At 37.2% G+C, this 19,536-nt stretch overlaps 1 protein-coding gene across 1 annotated transcript in view; it reads right to left on the bottom strand.

Moving 5' to 3' along the window:
- Positions 1-19,536, bottom strand: part of Gpatch2 (G-patch domain containing 2) — a 243,775-nt gene that overhangs the window by 20,539 nt on the left and 203,700 nt on the right. The window lies entirely within an intron of this gene.

Below are 19,536 nucleotides of genomic sequence, written 5' to 3'. Positions count from 1 at the left end.
CTTGAATTCTTTTTAGTTCCTACCCTGAATTCAACTCAGCACTTTCACAGACAATGGTTTGGGAAAGCTTTGAATATGCATTTATAAATTATCTCTTCTAAGGTACCTCTTCAGTGGCTGCTCAGTGGTGGTTTTGATTTCTCCAGCTACAAAGTCATTTAAGTGCTTTATAAACAATTGAGGAAAGTGCTCAAATAAATTTGTCCTAATTGTCTTTTATATTCCAGTTGTGAATTTTTTAGAAAGTGTATTTTAGGCTGAGAAAAGCACTTTTTAAAAAATATTTGGAGAACCATTAAAATTAAGTGGAAGTTAAAGAGCCATTCTATGTGTGTGCTAAAGTCACTCTGGGGTGTGTTTTGGGAGCCAATTAATATATGAAGCAAGTGGTTGAATGCATCAAGTTTTAATTCCAAGGCAAATGTTAATGAAGTACCAAAATATGCCCAGTTGGGTCTTAATGCTAAATTTTAGTGTGATGATTGCTGCAGTGACACCCAGATTAGGTTAGAAGCCTCAGTTGACTTATACCCAAGTTTGCAAAACATTGCATTTTGTTGATTACACATGTCAAATTCCATTGTCAAAATCTATTTTTGCACATACAGAAATAAAAATTGGCTCAAGTTTAAAATAATCCAATAGCACTTATCATACATCTGACTCATAAACACTAAATGAACACAGGAACAGTGAAGGAAAATCCCTCTCTCAATTTTCAAGAGATTAAGTTATTTGATTCCATCTTACTTAAATGAGCTAAAAATGGACAAGACAAAAAGCAATCACATAAGCCAACCATGAAGAGAAATAATGTTTTAAAAAGTGATTACTGACTAGTCTCATTAAAAATCTACAAAAAGGGGTTGGAGGCGTGGCTCAAGTGGTAGAGCTACTGCCTAGAAAGGTTGAAGGTCTGAGTTCAAACCTCATTACTGCCCAAAAATATGCCTGTTTTTAAATTAGTTCTTCTAAGTAATCCAATAGTTACTTTACCTTATTATTAATAAACAGAATAAATTGTGAACATACAATATAAATGTAAAATTAGAAAACATTTAAGACTTTTCTCATGTTAGCCTACATTCATAAGACACAGCACTTAATAGATAATTGATAAATATTTGAAAAAGTAAACAACTGTGTAGAAAATGATTACAGAGGTTAAATGTTTTAGCAGTGAATAAGTGCTCATTGAACCCTTTTTCTCCTCATCAGTAGACATTTATTTTTACACCCAACATGTAAGCATTATGTCCAATTGAGAACAGCAGGAAATATAGAACCTGAGTCTTCTCCTTGGGGAAATTAGAATCTCAATAGTAAGATTAATTGGGAAGATTTGATGTTTTTAGAATTAATTTTTTAAGATAGGGTCTCACTATGTAAGCTCAGGTATTTTGCTTCTACCTCCCAGGTGCTGGGATTATAGGTATGTAGCACCATGCCTGGCTGATATTTGTAGAATTTCTGTAAGTGAATATAACAGATAATTTGCAGAAAATGATACCCAAAGAACATGGACAATGACTATCCTCTAGATGTGTTTACTTTGTTCAATCTGGGAAAATAAAGATTGCAGATATCAGCTTTCCATACACAGCAAGTTCCATGTATGTATCAATAGCTGATGAATTGTGTATTTGTGAAAAGACATATTTAGAATGACATAAATAACACTGCCATTGGTGTCCTCGCACTTTGAATATTAGAATTCTTCATGGCCTATCCTTGGAGATCTTCTCCCTTCTTCCTAAGAAATATTCATTCCATGGTTTTCATTACCTCCTATTCATTGATGACATCTCAATCTCCATTTCTAGCCCAACAAACTTCTCTTTTAAACTCCAGACTCAAATACAACCAAATGGTGCCATTTGGATCCCCCCTGACATTTCAATTCAGTATTCCTGAAACAAGTTCTGTTTATCGTTTCCTGCCAGGATGGGGGAAGAAGGAACAACTACTAAGGGCTACAGAGTTTCTGTTATGGTGATGAAAATGAACTGGATGCACAATTTTGCCTCAGTGGTCTGCACAATGGTTGTACAACTTCTTGAGTATTCTAAGATTGCCCATTTTAAGAGTGGATTTTATGGGACGTGAGATATATCTCAATTCATAAAAGAAAAACTATCACCCAATCTGGTCTTATTCTAGTATTCCACCACTAACCACCCTTCTGGGAATCTAGGACAGGTAGGTTCCAAGCCTGATGTTTCAGTATATTCCCAGGGCATAGCTCTGTGCCTAACTGATGACAAGCTATAACAATAATAATAACAATAACACAATAATAATGCAGTCCAAATAGTAATAGTTGGCAGTCAGTTATACTTTGTTGAACAGATAAATCTTAAAATCAGTCAACTTACTCTTTTCCTCACATATTGCATCTAATGGTCACATCATCACAGGCACTGCACCTGAAGAAAATTCGACTTTTCTTCAGCACCACTTACCAGTGCTGTTGCTTTACTTCCAGATCTGGCTTCCCTTTCTGGATTTTATTCTGGTCTTCACTATGTACTTTTCTTCTGAGAAATATTCATAATATTATAGGACTATGAATAATTTCATTAAAAATAAATTCCCAATTATTGTCCCTTACTTCAAGCCTTCCACTCCACAAAGCTTGTCTCTTCTCAGGAATGATCTAGTGGTCTACAATTCAGATTGGAACATTTTGTTTCTTACTTAAATTTTTCAGCAATTATCCATTGTCTCCAAATTTCAGGAGAGTTAGATTTTTTTAATGATACCTCTGTGACCTTTTGCCTTGGCCCTACAAGCTCCTCCTACTCTACCCTGTCCCATCTTCACACCCTGTCTACTGTTTCCTGGTGTCCCTTTTTCCCAGGGAGTATTGAACATTATTTTCCAATGTTCCCATTCCACAACACATACCTGGGATGGAATGCAGAAGACTCCGTGATACTTATTTACTTAAAATCTGTCTCTATGACCACAACTAAAGCCCCTAGAGGGCTGGAACCAGACTTACTTACTTAGCATAATATGTATAGGCCGGTGTGTATCTTGTGAAAAAAAAAAATCTCACAACTCTTAGAGATGACCCTTTGGTTTCAGTAGCTCAGAAGTTTAGCTCTTGCATCAAATCCTGCAAATTTATATTGGTTTATAGATAATACTTGAATAAAAACATGGAAAATGATTCATGTTTCTAATTCCTTTCATTGTTCTTGTCTGTTGTTTTCTCTTCAGTTTTACTGTGAGTGGTCACTTAGAGAAGAAGTGTATCATAGTGTGAGCTTTGTATCTTAAGTGTCCCCCAAACCCATGTATTAAAGACTTGCTCCCCAGTTGTGCTATTGGGAGGTAATGGAACTTTTAAGAGGCGGAGCCTAGGAGAAGGAGGCTAAGTCCCTTTCTTTCTCTTTCTTTTTCTCCCCTGCTATGATGAGGTGAGCAACATGTTCCACCTACCTACCCTCCTGCCATGCTGTGCTGCCTCACCACAAGCCCAAAGGCAATAGGCCGAACTAAGTGACCATGGACTGAAATATCTGAAACCATGAGCCACAATAAAAATTTCCTCTTTTAAAAGTTGATCATCTCAGGTATTTTGTTATAGTAGCAGAAAGCTGACTATCCTACATGGAGAGAAAAAGAACAACATTCAATAAATGGCAAGGTATTTCCAGCCCAGTTATACTGATGGAGTTTGGTAAGGCAGCTGTTTTAAAGTGATAGTAACTTGGGGACCACTTGTAGATTTGAGATATTCATATTATCTCTAAAAGTGAATCATCTTTAGTCATCTGAAGTTCCTTTTTTTTTTTTTTGACTCCTTGAAATTAGTCATTTAGTGAAACTGCCTTGGGACAAACACAGAATCTAAGCATTCAAGTAAAATCAAGACAAAAATAAAAGACTGTGCTTAATAATAACTTCTGTCAGTAAATATGATGTCTGGGAAGGATAGCAAGTCCCTGGTATTCAGGGTTATGATGAAATTGGTCAGGTACAAGTACAGCTTCTGTGTGCACCACAGAGTCCTCTAATGCACCTGATGTGAGCCTTTTGATATCTTTTTTCCAAATCAAAATTTTGAGTGGGATGAATAGGAGTATTCAGTTTTAAGGCTGTTGAATTTTTACCAATTCACAGATTAAATAAAATGCCCCAGGAGAAGACAAGCTGGCCATTATTACTCCTGCATTTATTACTGTAAATCATTCCTATCATTGACAACAGATTCAATAATTTATTCATTCATACAAAAAGTCTTTATTTTAATACCAACATACTATGTGCCAAGCCCGGGCATTAGGTGAAAGAAAAGGGGATAGAGAAGTTTCCTTTGTCTCTAACGTAAATGATCTTTATTCTTCCTTCAGTAGTTAGGATCTGCTTGACTCCTTGCCCCTCTCCTGCTATAACCTTCACAGCAGGAGAAAATAACTGTTCTTCTCAAAAATCTTGACTAGTCCTGCCCTTAGGTGGAGAAAATTCAAAAAGACATAGCAGTTTTTCCAGGGTAACATAAGCAGTTGGGACCACTGGTTCTGCTCAGGCCTTATATTTAGCTCATTGCTTCTAGGAACTGGGTCCTTGCCATATTCTTCACACAGAAACTCCTGCTTTTATCCCTGTGTCCACTAATTCCCACTTCACCCAGGGTTGCTCCCCTGTGTCCCTCTACATGTTGGGACATTGGTCAGTCCCAGACCTGACTCTAGGGTCTTGTCTTGTTGCCAGCCTTCCTCAAGCTCTTTACTACTGCCAATCACCTGCTCTTGTTTTTCCTGCTCTTGATTTCAACATAGTCAGGCCACCTTCCTAATGAACCTCCCTTAGCCTTACTGACCATCCCCTGGAACTTTCCAGATCATCATTCCATGTCTCTAGTTGAAGGGAATTCAGGGCCAGGTCTTTGTGTAGTAGGGAAGAATGCAAATAGTTCATGTGATCCCAGCTACTCCAGAGGCAGAGTTAGGAGGATCACAGCCCCAGGCTAGCTCAAACTGAAGCGTAAGACCCTATCTGAAAAGAAAAAGGACTGCACGAATGACTTACATGGTACAGTGCAATGGGAGATCCTAAATTCAAACACCAGTGCCACCAAAAAACATTTTTCATGCAAATAATCCCACAGGTCACTCTAGAGAAGCATCAATTCAGGCTTGTTGCAAGTACTGCCACGACTATCTATCACGTGCCCCATAGAGACAGCTGGTCCTTCGTCCTGGCAGGAATGCAAGGTATTCTATTTAGTTTTTGTTTCTCACAATCTCCAACTGTTCTGAATTCTGATCCTGGTATCTTGCTGTCCCTCTATGCATGTGGAAGGGTGATGGAGAGAAAAATGGATGACAGACAGAAAGAAACCACCTGAAAAAGCTGAAGACTACTTGCTTCACCAAAGCAGCTTGAATCTTCCTGCCTGGGCTGCCAAGTGAAGGCTGTGATTAATGAAGAGATGTCAGAGAGATAATTCTTGCAGCCAGGAAGAGTGAGGAAGGATTTTTCTTAGAGGTATTAGAGGCTGAATGGAAGGAAAGCAAGAAAAAGGAGTTGTCATGGTTGTAAGAGTGCCAAGAAAGAATAGTTGTGCCATTGCTGATTGCCAGCCAAAGTCATCACCCCATCCCACCTGCATGCACCTCTCAGCACCCTACACCTTCCAGCTCTTCAGTGTTGCTGTAAGCTACCTCCCCTGTTATAAATAGCAGCACAGATGTTGACAGAAAAATGCTCCCTTAATTACCATACAAACTGCTTTACTTGAGTGAACCGTTTAAAGCGGCCTCCAAAGGAAGTTCACTCAAGCAATTCCGCAGATTACAGCTAATGAACAATATTTCCTCGCACCTATTTAGTGCTCATTAAAATGTAAAAGCCTTTCATTTTAAACAGACGCACAATAAATAATTCCTCTCTCCTCTGTCTCTGAGCAGCTTGGATAGGAGCAGGGAAGAGAGCAAGCTGTAGAAGCAGGACTGGGCTGGGGGTGGAGGGCGTGAGGACAGATGACATGGCAGAGAATGGGGGATGGGGAAAGGGAGATCCAATAAATAGCTGGGGGCTCATTATTATCCCAGGAAGCCACCGTATGTCTGGTAGGAGGGACGTCTGTGTTTGGAGTTCAACAGACTGATTCTAGGACCAGACACATCCTACCCACTCATCCAGTACAGGCAGCCAGCCATGAACAAGACAAAAGCTACCACGGGCAACACCAGGAAGCAGGCAGGGGCCAACTCAGGATACAGCTGGGGTGAGGAGAGCCCTTCCAAAGTAATAAATTACTAGGGCTGTGATTCTTCAGCCTGGCCCGTCTTATTTTTTTTTTTTTGTTCCTCATTTATTTTTAGGACTGATGTTAGAAGATATGTATCAGGTATACCTTGAGAGGCTACTTGTTGCAAGAGAGAATCTATAAAATGTTCCCAAGGCTGTCTATCTCCCCATGAAGCACTTTGAGCCTATAACACATAGAGCACAACAGATGGAATCATCCTTTGTGTGTCGAGTGAGCTACAATAGGGGTGGCAAAGGAAGTTGATTTTTAGTGGACTGTATGTGTTCTTTTGGTGATAAACAGCAAAGGAAAGTAGACTAGACACCTGGTGAAATATATGACCTGAATGGATTTGAAAAATTTTGCTTTAATCAGGAGAAATAAAAAGATGTAGAAGGTACACATCTGTAATTTACAAGCCAATAAGACCAGGAAAAAGACAAATTGAGCTGGTTGCAAGTATGAATGAAACAAATTAATCATGAGGTAATCATTGTGAAAGATGAGTGATGGATAAATTTTGTTATGTCTACTTTTATAAATTTTGGTATTCTACTCTTCTGTCCACATGCTAAGCATACACTCCACCCCTAAGCTATACCATAGCCCTCTACATTTACACATGTGAAATCTTCCACAAGCAGAAGGAGACATGAGTGGAAAACTGGTGAAATCCACATAATCTGTGGAGTTTAATGAATAGTTTTGTGGTCATGTCACTTCTTAGTTTTGTTAAACGCAGCATCATTTTGTAGGATGTGAATATTAGGGAGCCTGGGGAAAGGTATTTAGGAATTTTCCTGTAATCTTTGCAAGTTTGCTGTAGACCTAAAATGTTTTCAAAATAAAATATTTAAACGCATACACACTTTCTGCTTTAAGCCAGGTGTCATAGCACAGGCCTGGAATTCTAGCATTCAGGAGGTTGAGACAGGAGGATTGCAAGTTCAGTGCCAGCCTGGGCTACATAGAGTTTGAGCCAGCTTGGTCTACATACTGAGACCCTGAGTCAATGTCACCCAACCACCAAACCCCTCTCTCAAAACCAAAAAAGCAACTCTGCTTTTTACTGAAACATCATTTCCCCTTTAACTGAGACGTTAATCCCAGATAATGGGGGGATCAGAGTGATACAATATGTTAGTGATGATGCACGTAGTGATGGCAGAAAGCCCAGGAGAGTCCCATCACACCAAATCATGGTGACAAATAAGATGGACAGGCCTAATGTGTAATGAACTGACTCAGACCTCAGTCAATATCTAGTTCTTGTGGATAACACAAAGTTGGCTTAATGTTTAGGACTGATGTAGAAATTTCCTTCTTTAAAAAAAAAAATGGACAAAGGTGTTGATTCTGTTAAGCAACACTGTCTTTCCAGCCAAAATGGACAGTATTCTTTTGAACATTTTAAAGTAAACATGAAAACACAAATAAATAATCATTTAAAGTATAAAAGATGACTGAAAATCACTATGCATGGTTCTAGATGAGCATGTATTCATTCCACTGCACCATAAGTGGAGGACACAGAAAAGAGTAAAAGATGTCCCTCTTAGAAGTGCATAGCCACTGAAATCATTATGCTACAGTGCAATAAGCGCTGTTATATAGGATTACAGATTAAAAATGCTCTCGAAGCTGAGACAGGTGTAACCAATTGTTATTGTGGCCTCAAATACTTGTTGATTCTTTGCCTTGTTTCATTCATGGAAGATAGTGTTGATCGGGCAGGGGCAGACAAGTGCAGGGGTAGGAGAGGCAAGTGTAGACATGAATCAGTTTCCCAGGAACTCAGAGAAGGCTCTGGTAAAGAATTAAGTTTGTACTTGGATTTTAACTAAGGTCATTTGAAAATGGTCTTCAACACCCATCTCATTTGCTTTTTTATGCCTGCCAATTTAGTGTTGTATTCAAAGTGATTAATTAGTTTGTAGTGAAGGTTTATTAGGTAATCTTTCTGTCAATCAAAAATCAGTAGGGTTTCAGGGCAGAATACAGGGCACTCAGCAATTTTATAAGGTGGGGAATTTACGTCATTATTGTACTCAAAATAGGCACGATCTTAAAATTTGGGAGTGTAGCAGTGTTAATGTAGACATTATTAAAGTTAGTGAGAGTTATTTCACTCTCCTGAATATTAATGGCTTATTTTTATTAGGACAAATTCATTCCCAAAATACGAATCAACACTTCTTGTTTTTCCTACACTACCAATTTACACATACAGTGTTTTCACTTTTCTTTTCATTCAGATCCATAAAAATGTAGGGAATATATTGTGACAGAGGGAAATATTTGCTGAAAGGTATGTTATGCCTTAAACCAAGGTAAATCAAGGGTGTAACAAAATTCCTAAGAATCAAAGCTATTCCCTAGGTAAGAATGCAGTACTTTATGCTACTCTAGGAACGGAATCCACTGGAACCTGCATTTCCTAAATGATGGACCCTAACTCGATACATACATTTTTTTCCTCACATGTAGTCTACACATGTGTTTGTGTATTTTATTACAGTGATTTCACTTCCTTTGCAATCCTTGAAAGTTGAAGTCAATTAAAGAATTTTAGGAAAATCTCTGATAAATATAATGACTTAATGTCCGTGTTTATACGAGAATAATTATGTAAGAGTAATATGCACTATAGATAGCAAAAGATGAAAATCATTCTTTGGGACTTTTAACTTGCTAGTTGTTTTCCTGCTTACTCTTTTACCCATGTAAAATTAATAGATTTCTTTCTCATTATAAATTTCAATACAGAAAAAAGTTTAATACATAGGAAGAACTCAATAAATACTAGACATTATTATTGTTATTTTAACTAGGTTTTTATTTTTTGTAGAGCTGGGGTTTGAACTCAGGGCCTACACTTTGAGCTACTCCACCAGCCCTTTTTTGTGAAGGATTTTTTTTCGAGATAGGGTATCACGAACTGTTTGCCCTGGTTGGCTTCTAACCGTGTTCTTCCTGAGTAGCTAGGATTACAGGTATGAGCCACCAGTGCCTGGCTTAATTAGTTTTTACTGACAAAAATATCTAATATAAAATGACTTTTAAGAATTAAATTATAAATTGTATAATGTATTATCAATTACCATTTTCATAGGAACAGAAAAAATTTAATGCTAAAATGTTAACATTTTCAGGATCATTTGAGTCTTTAGCTGAAAATGGTTTTTCTTTTTTCTTGCTTTTTGAAGCTGCACACTTTTGTATATTTTATAGAACACATTACTTGAAATGTTACACAAAATGTTTCCTCAGAAAAGCTCTTCCACTGACCATGGGAATAGAAAAAACAATCTGCAAATGAGAGTCAAAAACACAAAACAGCCCATTAAGCACCATCTACACAACAATCTTAATTCTGAAGAGTAGAGTCTCTTTCTAGAGCATAAAGTGTGATTATAAAATGAAAAAGATTACAATATGCCTGGATGTATTGTTGTAACTGATGCAAATCAATAATCCATACCCAGAATTTTGTTTTTAGATATTCTAGGAAAACACCAGCAAATGGCAAATGGTATCCCATCAGAAACTCTGGGATATAGCTTCAATTATCTTTAAATTCCCCCAAATGCCTACATTTTAAAAAGAAATATATTTCATTGATTTACAAAGGCCCATATAAATATAGATATGGTTTGACTGGGGAATTGTAAATGTAGTCTCAGGTGGGCTTCATGTTCAGTCTAAAATGAGAGAGAGAGAAAGAGAGGAGTACAAGTGATACAAATTCAGCAGCTCTGGGGAAAATTTATTAGAGACCATTCTGAAAGTCAGCACTGCCTGAAAGATAAAAGAGAAAGGAGAGAGAGGAAAAAAATTCCCACCCCACCATGTGTTCAAATGAGTTTTTTCCCTTCAAACAACAGCATTTTAATTTAATATTTCATTTAGTATTTCTTAAATCTGCCCTTCTTCCTTCTGCCTTGTGGATTTTCAGAAAAAGCGCTTTGGAGCCATTTAGAGTTATGGTTTTATGTATGTGACATGAAATGGTAATACAAGCTGTCTGGGTGTCTTGAAGGCAGAAAGAGAAACAAAAATTGAGCAAGCTATCTTGCTTGTCTCATTTGCCAGGCCCCATCATAACAAAGTAAATGAGTTGTTTAGTTGAGATCCTTCAGAAAGATGTAATAACAGCATTTGGTTCATAGGCAGTGGGGACGAGGCTACTTGCAAGCCCCTCCTGGCTTAGATGGATGGTACTGGTGGTGAGCGGACACGCATCTCCTGCCTGAATATGAACAACAGATTTGTCAGTGTGTGACAGGCTGACAGCCCAGCTCCCAGCTGCTTGTCCACTGTTGTTATATCAGTACCTTGTCTAAGTATTCAGCAAAGAGGCAATCTGCTTCCCCCAGTCGTGGGAGGCAGGTTGCCAGTTAAAAATAAATAAATAAATAAAACAAGGACTGGCTTCAGGCTACAGTGCCAGAATGCATTGAAAAGATGCAATTTAAACCTTTTGCTTGCCCCTCCGGCCACATTTCACAGGCCTTAGAAGTCCAGTCCTCCAGATTAGGTTTGCAAAACAAAGAGGAGAGCTCAAAATGAGATCTATGTTGGTAAAACATCCCAATGTTGCTTCTGTAAGTGTCTCAGCAGAACTTGGTCATGAAAGAAAGAACATGCTTGACTTTGGTCCCGTGAATGTGACTGAAATAAAACTTTGCTCAGTGTTTTGTTCAATGTTATTACAATGATATGGCGGTGGGGGGGGCAGGGATTTGTTTCATTTTTACTAGTTGGGCTATGGTGGACAATCAGTAATTAGATATTTTACAATATCAAAATTATAGAAATACATGTATCAGGCTTTAGTCTAAACACTATAAAGACTAGTAAATATCCAAAAAATTTTTAGTATGCTTCAAAAATCTACAGAAATAAATTGAAAACTTGAAACTAATTGAAGTAACTAAGGGAGTTGTATGTGCTGTTTTAGCATGTTTAAAAGAATAAATTAAATATTTTACATGAAAGGGAGAAAATGAGGGAACTGATGAATTTCAGAAGAAAAATCCAGTATTTTCTGAACACAATGGACCTGTTGTTCTGGTACTACTTACTGCTGTGAAAGCCTGAGTCAGTGCACATGCGTGGCAATCTCCAACAGGTGGGGGGTCAAGCAAGTGAGAACTGACAGGGATTTACATCATGGTCTTTAATGGCTCCTTCAAAGCAGTTATGGCCTGTCAAGCCATTAATAAGCAGTATTTAAGAGTTCCTAAGTACACATTTGCTCAACATTCCCTCAGGACTTGGGGGAAGCCATTTCAGGTTGTTGGATCAATAATTATCATTTCATTCAAGTGCACTGACAAATGAAGAACTAGCTATGGGGTCTTCTAGCACCCTGTCCTGGGGCACAGCACAGCGGTGTATCTTGGTAAGGTTCCAATGACTTTGCTCTCCAGCATCCCTGGAGACCCAGACCCCACACGCCAACTCCATGCACAAGTTCTCATTTTGCCAAGCATAGGACTCAAAAGATAGTAAATTTGAGGCAGCCTTCCCAAACAGTCTTTAATTAACCAAGACAATTTATTATTTTGTTTTCTTAATGAAGGTAGGAAAAAATCTAACAAAACTACGTTAGAAAGCATTCATAAAAATTTGTATGAACTGCTCTAGCCCAAATAGCTAGTCATAGAGCTAGATGAATGTTTTTATACGTCTATGGAAAGGAACACTCTGTAGGGCTACTGATTCTTGTGCTGTAGGAGATAAAAGAAAATATTCCTGATACTCTTAAATGAAAAAAAAAAGCAGTTTAAACAAACTACACATTCAATTTTTATGATTTATAAAAAAAAGACCCATGTACAATTAATTATATACCAGGTAGCAGATAGATAGAGATGGATGGGCAGATGTATACCTAGAAAGATATATACTATACTGACAAAAATATGGATGTTTAAAGTATGAGCAGGAAATTTCTATGCTGTTTTTTATTTCTGAGATTTCTTTTCTCCATGACAATGGAGTGTCGGTTTTTTTTTTTTTATTAGGGGGAATATACAGTAAAGATACAAATTTAAGTGACAGAATTTAATGGGTTCTCTATTTTCTGGAGGGTATTTGTGATGGGCATAATGCAATATATGAGACAATGAAATATAAAACACCAAAAATCAAAAGTCTGAAATCGCCTTTTATTTGCTGCACAATATGTAAGTATTTTCATATATACACATACACTAAAGAGCAATGTGCTAATTGTGTTCACTCAGATTCTTTGGTTCCATTTCAATCTTCCAAGACTTTTTTAACCCATGAAACTAATTAGAATTTTTAAGTAATGACAAATTTTATTTCTTTGAAAAATATGTGTTTTTAGGTTACATATCTTAACCCTTTTTAATGAAAAGATAATAGCATCCCATCCTCGCTCCAGTTGTACCCAGCTGAGGTAATAAAGGTCTAAAGCTTTTTTTTCTTTACACCTCTCCCCATGTTAATAAAACTACATAAACAGATAGAAGGTGTTTCTTCATAAGAACAGAATGAGTTTCTAATATGAATGTTATTCTGCATTAGTGATTCATTCACCCAACGTATCATGACCTTTTTCTAAACTCAAGCGTATAGATCCACTTCCTGCTTTTAAGAGATACCTACTATTAAATGGCATATCTGAGTGTTAATTTATTTTAGCGATGGACATTCAAGTTGCTCCCAGCCTATGTTTTCACAATGTTACACTACATCTTTGTACTTACATTAGTAGATGCCACTACTTTGATGTCCCAGATTTGAAATTTGGTGAGTTAATGAGTATGCCCATTTTAAAATCTAAAAGAAGGTACCAAATTCCCTTCCAAAAATATAGCAATTCACTTGTAATGTATGAGAAAGCCTCTTTACTCAGATGCTTGAAAGATGTTATACATTCTTTCAATTTCCATAAATCTGATGAACAAATAATGATACACCCACTATTTTTATTTGCATTTTCTCTGTTACCAGAGAGGCTACCTTGAACTAATTTAAGAATTTATTTAAGAATTCAGAGCTAATTTAAGAAACTTCTGTCTTCTAAACATTGTCATGCCCTGTTTTTTGTTGTTTGTTAATACTTTTTATGCATTGTTTTGTCCATGGTGTTAGTCAGGGCAGGTCTACATTGTACTAAAAAAAAAAAAAGGTGATATATTTCCATAGTGACCTTATGGTAGAAAAATGACAGAGCTAGGACTTAAAAAGTTAGGTCACCTGATTGTTAATACTGTGCTTTTTCCACCAGATGAATATTCCTCATTCTCTTTGATTCCCTTTCCTCATATCTCTCCCATAAAAAAATTCCCCTTTCAGTTTGCCTGAACTTTCATACCTCTCGCTTTTTGGACAGTGTTCTGATATTAGATTCTCATCATTCCTTTTATCATATTCTACCATGCTCATCTGTGTTTTTTGTTTTAATCCTTCAAAGTCATCCTTCCACTCTCTGTGAACTTCTCTAACAAATGGCTCTATTCCAAGGCATTGGTGACCAATGATCAGTTACCCTTGTTCCTATTCACAAGTGTTTGACTTCTATACAGGGATATTGTGTACATGTTGTCTTCATTCAGGATATTTCAGGTCTGAGGAAAACAAGTTCCTTGACTCCTGAGTGAGAAAGAGGGTTTGAGTAGCCAGGTTATTCATTAACGAAGCTGATTCTGGAAGCAGACCCTTGTTCTCCTTTGCCTCTGACTGAGAATGTAGGTGCCTATGTTAAAACTTGGACGGAAATGGAGTCTATTCAGTGTGTGGTCTGTTTGCCAACAGTGGCTTTTAAGAAATTGAGCCAGGTTGTCTTCATTGAAATTGTGACAAATTTACAGATTATGAATTCATAGATTGTCTATGCAGAAAAACATATAGCATAATTATAGTACACATAGTAAAATAAAAAATAATAATTCATATACAAATAAAATCTCTTATAACTGAGCTTATACATTAACCAAAGCTCTATATATTTCCTATAAAATACATTAACTAATGTTCATATTCAATTGAATCTTTGAAACTATATTTCAGTTTCTTTTAGCTGTTTTTGGCAGTACCACTTATGAACATGTTTAAAATCTATTTTAATTGTAGAGTAGGCCTATTTCAGGAAAATGAGTTCTATAACTTTAGAGTCTGATGCTTAATGGTATACTTCTTCTATGAATTTATAAGTTAGAAAGGTGACCTATCTTTATAAGGTTAATTTGTAATATGTGATTCTTTAGATAGGAATTTTTTATGACTATTCCTATGTGTGTTTCCTGAGCTGTCATGGGTATACCAATTCCTAAATAACAGTATATGGAATCTAGAAGATAACACAACCACCTAGAAAATAAATGTTCTCAGATCAGCACAAGTAGATTTCTTTAATAATGAATATTCACCCTCAATTCAGCCTCACTTCATTCAGTGTCATGGAAGGATAATCAAACCAGGCAACACTTACTTTAACTCAGGTAACCATATACCATGTCAATTTCTTTGGACATCTGGCTTATACAAGATGTTCATAAATCAGTTTATGTAAGATTAGGTTTTGGTAGAAAAATAGGCCACTATAATGGTAAAGTCTGGGAAAAATGTCTAAGGAGGAACTTTGAGCTAAATATCTAAAGAATGAGTAAAAGCAGCCATGTGACATGACTGGCAGAGCTGTTGTTTATTTATACTGTTCTCCTCAGCCATGTTGACACCTCCCAAAAAGCACTGACATTATCATAAAGTTGTTTTGAGCACATGCACGATAAATTAATCCAATTTTCTATCATCTTTCTCAACCCCATGGCCCATGGTTTATGTTATTTTTACTAGTGACCAAATTGTTGCTTATACCTAATCTACTAACTAGCCATGAAGAAATTAGTATTTTCTACCCTCTCCCAGTTTTGTTAATTATATTGCTATCTCATTTTCAAGATCTATCTTTATTTTTCTTCAGTAGCTATTATTAGACTTTCCAAGTTTTGTTCACAGATTGATTAAAAATTAAAAACAGAAAACAGAGTGAATGTTATGGTTGTATACATGTTATTAATTTTAAAACCAAGCAGTATAGATATAGCTGTTTAGAGGTAGATTCATGCAATCCTATCTCATTTAAGCTGTGCTGGGCAAATCTTTCAGTGTAGAGATCTTGTTTTTGTTTTTCTGATTCCATCTCTTCTTTCTTTATCTTTGTATCATATGATGTCTTCTTTCATAGATTGTTTTTCATTCTACTGGATAACTTACTCAAGTAATTTTTTTTCCTATAAGGTTCAATGGTTATTACTCATACTTGGTTCAAAAGCAGTGTGTTTTCTGAACTCTGGTATAGATAAAAGTGCCTTTTTTCTTACTTTTCACTTATCATTTTTTGCCTGGAAGAAGTCTAAGTTCAATTTTGTTTCTCTAATAACTTTAAAAATGTGACTTAGTGTTTTCTAGCATCCATTAGTCCAAAAGTCTGATGCCTATTTGATTTAGGTTCCTTTGTAGATAATGTGTTTCATATGTACACGTCCCTCACACTTTCAAAAGATTTCAGTTTCTTCTGTATCTGTCCTGCTTGGTACCAGTGATTCATTTCTATATGAAGATTTATATTGTTTATTTATCTTTTCAGTTCCAGTAAACTTTCTTTCTTTTATTTCTGGGGTTTTTTTCTTCCTCTTCCAATTCCTCAATTCCTTCTTCTAGAACTCTTAATAAAAAAATGAAAGATAAGAATCTCATGGCCATTGTTGTTAAGTTTTCTGATCAATGTATTATGCATCTCCACTATGGAATTTTTTTTTTGCAGTTGCATTTTTAATTTCTAAGACTACTTTCATGCTTCTTTGGCTTCTTTGATAGCAAGTTGTTCCTATAATGGTTGTAGAAGCAACAAGTTCTCAAATGTTTCCACTATATTAATTAATGGGTTTTTTTTATATAGTTCTTTGAGTTATGCCTGTGCCTGCTGAGGTCATTTGCATTGTTTTATTTTTTAAATTATATAGTGTGCCAGGCTGTGTGCTCGACAGTTATAAATATCAACTCACCTATTCCTAATAGTAACCCTCTAAGGTAGACCCTTTCATTATTTTCATTTTATATAGTAACAAATAGGCATAGAGGTTAAGTAACTTACCCAAGATTATACAGCTAGTAAGTGACCAAAGCAAGATTTGAGCCCAGGCAGTCTCTTTAACAGATCACTGTGTTTTATCCCATCTTGGCTCTTCTTCCATGCTACTGTGTTTCTTCCCCTCTCAGTGATATCCTTTGTTGGTTGTTTATAATTCTAAGTGAAGAGCTCTGTTGGATAAGGTAGGTAGCAGGCTAGCATCTGTTCACAGCTGTATGCATCCTTTTCTCTTGAGACATCTGTCCGTGGGTGGAATGCTGTGATAGGCCCCCCCTTCCAAGTCTGAGGATATGGGCTTCACTCCTTCACTAAAGCTAGTAAACATTACAGCCTAGGCTCTATGAGGCCCCAGTAGGGAGCTGTCAAAAGGGAGCTGCTTTACTTTCTTCAGTTCACAGCTTCTGCTTTTCAGTTTATCCTGGTGTCCAAGTGGTGGGTAGCAACTAATCTGGTTGTTTGGAATACAATTTTTCAATGATCCTCCCTGTTTCTTCACAGCTCACTCCATCTTTTGCTGTTTGTTCTACTTATGGTGGTTCTCTGAGAAGACCATCCTTTTCCTTGGTGATTGGGCTGCAGGTTTTTCTGCAATTGTTTAGTTCATTTCATCCTATTCACTTTTTTTTTTTTGGTCCTATTCACTTTTAGCATCATATGTGGCCCTCAGAAGTTCTGGTCCAGTGAGGGTTTCCTTTCTTGTTTTCTTTCACTGTTATAATTTTCAGTCTTTTGTAAATATCTCTGTGTCTATTTTAATGGACCCTGAGACAGTTGCGTGTGCTTAGTCTACCATCTTGCATCAGAGACCAAGGACCATGTCTGTCCTGTTCACCATTGAATACCCAGTGTCGGGTCATGTCCTTGGCCTTAATAAATGATTAGCACACACCAGGTTATTGACAGAATGCTGACTCATGCCTTATAATCTTAGAACTCCTTATATTGGGAGGGAAGGGCATAAAATGGCATGAAATATTTTTAAAAATATTTACTTACAAATATTTGAGAAGGCTGTCTGAACCTGAGTTCCCTCTTGGATATCCTACAGGAACAAATAAGAAATAGTTTTCCTGGACATCGATCTACCATTTGATCCAGCAATACCACTCTTGGGGATATACCCAAAAGACTGTTACTCCAGAGGCACCTGCACATCCATGTTTATTGCGGCACTATTCACAATAGCCAAGTTATGGAAACAGCCAAGATGCCCCAGCACTGACGAATGGATTAAGAAAATGTGGTATCTATACACAATGGAATTCTATGCAGCCATGAAGAAGAACGAAATGTTATCATTCGCTGGTAAATGGATGGAATTGGAGAACATCATTCTGAGTGAGGTTAGCCTGGCTCAAAAGACCAAAAATCGTATGTTCTCCCTCATATGTGGACATTAGATCAAGGGCAAACACAACAAGGGGATTGGACTATGAGCACATGATAAAAGCTTTAGCACACAAGGGAGGGGTGAGGATAGGTAAGACACCTAAAAAACTAGCTAGCATTTGTTGCCCTTAATGCAGAGAAACTAAAGCAGATACCTTAAAGCAACTGAGGCCAATAGGAAAAGGGGACCAGGAACTAGAGAAAAGGTTAGATCAAAAAGAATTAACCTAGAAGGTAACACCCACGCACAGGAAATCAATGTGAGTCAATGCCCTGTATAGCTATCCTTATCTCAACCAGCAAAACCCCTTGTTCCTTCCTATTATTGCTTATACTCTCTCTACAACAAAATTAGAGATAAGGGCAAAATAGTTTCTGCGGGGTATTGAGGGGGGGAGCGGGAGGGGGTGGAGTGGGTGGTAAGGGAGGGGGTGGGGGTAAGGGGGAGAAATGAACCAAGCCTTGTATGCACATATGAATAATAAAAGAAAAAAAAAAAAAAGAAATAGTTTTCCTTCTCAGACTGAACTTGTCCTAATTGGCATTACTATCTAACCAGTGGTTAGAGTCATTTTGGGTCTCCACATTTCTGTCTCTGCTCACCTTACATATGTCACCTAGGCCTGTCCCTTCATGCTCCTGATCATCCTATTCTTTGATCTCTAATGTTATCTCTAACTTATTTCAGAGACTTTTGATTTTTAAATTATTTTGTAACAGTAGCTAGTGAGACATTGTTTTATCCACTGCTGTTATCTCCATCATCTAAATAAGAGATTAACAGACTGTAGGCACGCTACAGACCTGTAGAATGAATGGTCCATTAAATGTGTTCACTCTCCCACCAAGACTAGACTCAAGACCATGGCCATCAAATTCAAGTGTGATGTTATAGTGTAGTCTAGTGGTTGGGAGTGAGGGCGCTGATATTAGACTATGTAGGTCTGAATCACAGATCTACTACTAATAGTAACATTGGTTGGCTTATTTAACTTTTCTGTGCCTCAATTTTCTTATCTGTAAAATAAAGACAACGACAGTACTAAGCTCACAGGAATGTTATGGGGAGGTGTCACATTAACACATGGAGCATGTAGAGTACGCCTAGAATGAAGTGTGTGCTTTGTACATGTTAGTCATTCCAATAGCTGTCATCATCATAGTACTATCAGTCTGTCCTCTCTAATGAAATCCAGTCTTCTTAGGATGGAACACATGCTTCTTCTTTGTCTGGTACCAACTGACCAGCATCATTATCTCAGGTTGCTGTTCTTATAAACCTTGCTTTCCATTCATTCAAACAATCTGCCCTTCCTAAAAATGTGCCGTGTTCTTACAGATCTGTGCTGAGTGTTTGCCCTTTCCTTGAGTATTCATTATCCTCTTCTCTGTTTGCCTACTTCCAGTTCATTCTTTAAGACTAAGCTATGTTAGGTCACATGGAGACAGAGTGAGGTTGTCCCCTACTCTTCTTCTGTAATGTTTTGTAAAGACCTATCATATATCATATAAATGTTGTTTTTCTAACATATGGTATGGTTTAGATGTAGTTTGTCCCCCAAGGATCCATGTGTTGGAATTTTGGTCCCCACGGTGGTGGTATTTGGAAATTGTCTAGAATATTTAAGAGGGAGAGCCTAGTGGTAGGTCCATAGGTCAGTTGGGGTTGTGCCTTTAGAAGGTATTTCTTGTGGGATGCTGGTTAGTTCTCACAAGAAGGTTATTATAAAAGGCCAAGTTTGCCCCTGCCCTG

This window comes from Castor canadensis, chromosome 11 (assembly GCF_047511655.1).
Source record: "Castor canadensis chromosome 11, mCasCan1.hap1v2, whole genome shotgun sequence".
Taxonomy (NCBI): Eukaryota; Metazoa; Chordata; class Mammalia; order Rodentia; family Castoridae; genus Castor; species Castor canadensis.
This window is presented reverse-complemented; position numbering and strand designations above follow the sequence as displayed.